The sequence below is a fragment of the Scyliorhinus canicula genome, chromosome 17 (genome assembly GCF_902713615.1).
Source record: "Scyliorhinus canicula chromosome 17, sScyCan1.1, whole genome shotgun sequence".
Taxonomy (NCBI): domain Eukaryota; kingdom Metazoa; phylum Chordata; class Chondrichthyes; order Carcharhiniformes; family Scyliorhinidae; genus Scyliorhinus; species Scyliorhinus canicula.
In genome coordinates, this window is record NC_052162.1 from 123,558,620 (window position 1) to 123,564,619 (window position 6,000).

Here is a 6,000-nt window from a genome sequence, read left to right on the forward strand (position 1 = left end):
AGTGCTTTCAATCCCGACCCCTTGGGACAAACCCTCCTCCATTCTGACCCACTGGGAATCAACCCCTCTGACCCAGCTCCGCACCTTCTCCACATTCGCTACCCTGTAGTAATACATCAGGTTTGGAAGACCCAAACCCCCTGCCTGCCTTCCCCTCTGTCGCAGCACCTTTCTAACTCTGGCCACCTTCCCTCCCCATATGAACAAAGTAATCCTTCCTGCAATCTCTCTGAAAAAAGTATTTCGCAGGAAAATCGGCATAGGGATGAGAAAATTAGGGAAGTAAAGACGTGGCTAAAGGAGTGGTGTGGGAAAGAGGGGTTCCATTTCGTGTGGCAATCTTTATTAATAAAAATATCACTTTTCAGATTGAAACCTACACCAAGGACAAAGGAGGTGGATATGTGATCATTAGAGGTTCGGTGCATGGAGATGTTGTTTCAATAATGAATGTTTATGGATCCCCAAATTACTAAGGCTTTTGCGAATTTTGCAGAGTTAGTTTCAACAAACTCTTTTGTGGTTGGTGACTTCAACTGTCCCTTAAATCCGCTGGTAGATATGCTTCCGGTTACCAGGATCCCCCCTCCCCCCCATCGACCCCTTGTATTCCCCCCTCCATTTTAGAACATAGAACAGTACAGCACAGAACAGGCCCTTCGATGTTGTGCCGAGCCATGATCACCCTACTCAAACCCACGTATCCACCCTATACCCGTAACCCAACAACCCCCCCCCCTTACTTTTTTTAGGACACTACGGGCAATTTAGCATGGCCAATCCACCTAACCCGCACATCTTTGGACTGTGGGAGGAAACCGAAGCACCCGGAGGAAACCCACGCACACACGGGGAGGACGTGCAGACTCCGCACAGACAGTGACCCAGCCGGGAATCGAACCTGGGACCCTGGAGCTGTGAAGCATTTATGCTAACCACCATGCTACCGTGTTGCCTTAAATTTTTTGGGAGACATGTAAAGTTTATGCTCGGATGCTGAAGAACCAGCAACGTCTGGGGGTTTGTTTCACGAAGGCCGAGCAGAATTATAAGGAGATCTCGAATAAGCTATTGCTGAAGGAGGTTAATGCGGCAAGAGTGGCTTTGGATTCCCTATTGATGCAGCAGGTCGAGAAAGGTTTGCTAGGCAGACGTTGTACGAGTTTGGGAATAAACCGAACAAATACTTGACTTGTTTGACAAAGAAAATGTTCGACATTGGAACAATTCCCCCTGTGCGGCATGGGGGAGGGTTGTGAAGACAGAGGAGATAAACAGGGATTTGGGGAATTCTAAGCAGGATTATAAAGTCTCTGAAGTCTGGTGAAGTGTTGCTGGATATGGAGCATTTATTCTCTTCCCTGAAGCTTCAGAGGCCTCAGAAAGCCAGCGTGAGCCTCTTAATGCTCTCCTTTCTAGGGAAGAGGTCTCAAAGGCCATGAAGGAACTGTAGCCGGATAAAGCACCGGGACCGGATGGCTGTGGGTGTGAGTTTTATCAGGGGCTTGAGGATTTGTTGTTGGACACATTGATGGGTATGTATTGTCACTTTTTTGACTCAGGGATGCTGTCATCGACTCTTCAGGAGGCTAATATCTCTTTGATTCTGAAGGACCCAGAAGAGTGTGCCTCTTATTGGCCAATATCTCTTTTGAAGCTTGACTTCAAATTACGATCTAAAGTTTTGCTGAGAAGGCTGGAGGACATCCTTCTAACAATCGTGTGGGGGGGGGGGGGTGGGGGGGGGGGGGGGGGGGGGTGGGGGGAGGAGGAGAGACTTTCCAGTAACAATGTTGGAAGGTTGCTGAATGTGATTCAGGCTTTTCAGAAATACACAGTGGATGGGCTGGTGATCTCCTTCGATGCAGAGAAAGCTTTCGCTCGAGTCGAATTATCTGGTGCATACGATTCGAGGCTTCGGATTGAGTGAGGATTATATCGAGTGGATTCAATTGTTAGATGAAGGGTAAAGTCGCCAAGATCCCAGATGACCACAGGCTGCTTTCCCCTTTGAGGGGTATATCTGACTGGTGATGATTTAACCTGAGGATCAACACACCTCGGGCAAGAGACAAGGTTGAGAAGGTGGTGCCTTCATGAATAACCTCAGCCGGGAATTGAAGCCTTGTTCTGCATCACAAACCAGCTGTCCAAACAACTGAGCGAAACTGGCCCCTGTTATATTACAGGCTGGGCAGGGCTCATGGATGGTTTATAGTTGTCGTAATTGAGCTTCAGAGAGTCGGAAATAAACGTGTCAAGCTGAGGGAGCAAAGGATCTCAATGTCTTTAAGAGAGAGAGAGATTTGGACCAACCTTTCCAGAATGTGCACCTCCCTGGATTCACTTCCTTTCCCTTCAGTTGCTGCAAGTGACCAATTGAAGGTAAGAATGAGAAAAGAAATGGAAAGGGGGAGAAAAGAAAGTGTTTTATTCACAGATGTTGGAGACAGGAGGAGAGTTCAGTCGGTGTGAAGCTCAATCTCCATTCACACAAAGCACGCGCGCTGATCGGCTGGAGGTGCAGAGTCCTTCCGGTCCTATCTCTTCCCATTGGTCAACGCCTCAGCAGGAAGGTCAGGGGGTGGACTTTCCCTCATACATACGCACTCTCTCCTCTCTCATGGATATGCGCAGTCCCGGGCCGGGGGGAGGGTGAAATCACCGAGAGGCTTCTCACTCTGGCCGGAGCTGTCTTCCGGCTGCCTGGAAACCTTGTCTGGAGGAGGGGGAACAATGAGCGGGGCGGAGCTGCTGTGTCCGCGCGCCGGGCCTGCGCACTGGAACCCAGAGACGTCACCGCAGATTCTTATGCGTGCGCAGGAAAGTTGTTGACCAATTGGAAGAGTTGTTAAACCGGAAGGACTCTCTTCCCCATCCAATCAGCTCCCCCGTTGTCGGAATGCGGAAGCTGGACAATGGGGAAACCTCCTCCTGTCTCTAACACCTGTGAGTAAAACACTTTCTTTTCTCCCCCTTCCATTTCTTTTCACATTCTGACAGTCAATTGGTCACTTGCAGCAACTGAAGGGAAAGGAAGTGAATCCAGGGAGGGTGCAGACTCTGGAAAGCTTGGCCCAGGTCTCTCTCTCTCTCTCTCTCTAAAAGACATTGACATCCTTTGCTCCCTCAGCTTGACACATTTATTTGTCTGGCTAAAAGGATGGTCTCTTTCCTAATGTTCACAATTAAAGGGCTGGTTTCCCCAGGAGATGGCTGATATTTAAGGAGAGACGAATATTACAACCAGACGAATAGCAAAATTAAATTAAAATGAATAACATAACATAATGACGTAGAATTCCTATAGTGCAGAAGGCCATTCGCCCCTCAAGTCTGCACTGAGCCTCAGAAATAGCCCTTCACTGAGGCCCACTCCCCATCCTATCCTCGTAACCCGGTGTATTGATCATGGTCAACCCACCTAACCTAAACATCTTGGACACTAAGGGGCAATTTAGTGTGACCAATCCACTTCAGCTGCACATCTTTGAGCAGTGGGAGGAAACCGGAGAACCCGGAAGAAACACACAAAGACACAAGGAGAATATGCAAACTCCACACGGACAGCAACCCAAGGCTGGAATTGAACCTGGGTCCCTCGTGCTGAAAATGAAATGAAAATGAAAATCGCTTATTGTCACGAGTAGGCTTCAATGAAGTTACTGTGAAAAGCCCCTAGTTGCCACATTCCGGCGCCTGTCCAGGGAGGCTGGTACAGGAATCGCACCGTGCTGCTGGCCTGCTTGGTCTGCTTTAAAAGCCAGCGATTTAGCTCAGTGAGCTAAACCAGTGAGGTAGCAGCATTAACCACTGTGCCCTACTCCCAGCCTAAATTAAATTGAATTCACTCATGGAAAGCTCAGGAGGAGCAAGTCAGTCAAATTGGAGCCTATGTATTTGTGAAGGAGTCCCATACTTTAAACAATGCATCAGACAGGGACGGCATGCTAGCACAGTGGTTAGCACAGTTGCTTCACAGCCCCAGGGTCCTAGGTTCGATTCCCACCTTGGTTCACTGTCTGTGTGGAGTCTGCATGTTCTCACTGTGTCTGCGTGGGTTTCCTCCAGGTGCTCCAGTTTCGTCTCAGTCCAAAGATGTGCAGGTTAGATAGATTGGCCATGCTAAATTGCCCTCCGGTTAGGTTGGGTTACTAGTTTACGGGGATAGGGTGGAGGTGTGGGCTTAAGTGGAGTGCTCTTTCCAGGATCCGGTGCAGACTCGATGGGCCGAATGGTCTTCTGAATTCACCTGAGGAAGGAGCAGTGATCCGAAAGCTAGTGTTTGAAACAAACATGTTGGACTTTAACCTGGTGTTGTAAGACTTCTTATGGTGTTATTTGCAACTGCTGTTCCGAGACTTTAAACATTTTAATCCGTCTCTCCAGCGCATGTCAGTTACAAAGCATTGTCTCATGTTCAACAAAATAGATGTGTTACTTTAAAACCGTGACTTCGCATCATGCCCAAGACTGCCAAACATTTAAAAAAAACACATGTTGCATTCTGCTCAAAGTCTAAAAAGAACGTTACGCTGTTTCTATCTTTGTCTATTTCAACTATTTGCATTTTTAAAAACTTTCTCTGCCATGCGTGCTAGCTTTAAGCTGTTTAGCACCTTGCTCAAGGCCCTCATCATTCAAGCTTGGCTCCTCCCAGTACTGACATCATTTCACCAAGCTGAAATCTAATTAACTCCACAGGGAATCCCCTTCATCCAAACAACATTACATTAGCCCACACTTTTTATGATGCTTTAATTACATATCTGGCTCCGAAACTTAATTGTCCTTCAAACAAAATTGAAATTTAGAGTACCCAATTCTTTTTTTTTCAATTAAGGGGCAATTTAGCGTGGCCAATTCACCGACTCTGCACATTGATTTATATTGTGGAGGTGAGACCCATGCTGGCACAGGGAGAATGTGCAGACTCCACATGAACGGTGACTCGGCACCGGGATCGAACCCAGGTCATCGGCACTGAGGGGAGCAGTGCTAACCACTGTGCTACCGTGAAGCCCACGGCAATGAATTTAAAGACAATGTGCTGAAGCTTTGGGATTCTCCACCCCAGAGGACTGTGGAGCCTCAGTCATCAAGTATTTTTACACCGAGATTGATAGGTTTCTCGATATTGAAGATATCGAGGGATATGGGGGATAGTGTGGAAAATGGTGCTGAGGTAGATTGGCCAATGATCTCATTGAATGGTCGAGTAGGCTTGATGGGCTGAATGGCCAACTGCAGCTCCTATTTGTTATGATCTCTGTGTCCAGGATAGGAAGCAGCGAGCAGGGATCTGTCAATCAGCCTGAATCGGCACCTTCAGGAGAATTGGGAGGGTGAATATTAGATACAGCAGAGTGAGAATGGAGGGAGAGTGTGTGGGATGGAGATTTACACCATTTGGGGAATGAGAGAGGAAAGAATGTTCCTGAGAAATTAAAATAATCTGTTCTGAATTTCTATCCTGTACTGACTGTGCTGTCTTTTGTAAACTCCTTTTACAGGATGTGAAAAGGAGAGGATTTACAGACAGAAATCTCAAACATCACGTCTGGATCTGATAGAGTCACTTTGTTCATCGACCATTAAATCTATGAGAAATGTTTGCCCGACCTGTTGACTTCAACAAAGTTTAAACATCAGTGTGGCTGGAGAAGCACCGAGAAACACACACCCGAGTGAGAGTGTTCCAGAGCACTGACTGTGGAAAGAGCTTTAACCAGTTACACAGCCTGAAAACACATCACACCATTCACAGCGGGTAGGGACAGTACATGTGTTCTGTGTGTGAACGAGGCCTCAACTGATTGTCTAACCTGGAGAGACACGAGTTGACCCAAAAGATGGAGAAACCGTGGAAATGTGGGGACTGTGGGAAGGGATACAGAGTCCCATCTAAACTGGAGATTCACCGACGCAATCACACTGGGGAGAGGCCGTTCACCTGCTCTCAGTGTAGGAAGGGATTCACTTGTTTAGAAAACCTGAAGT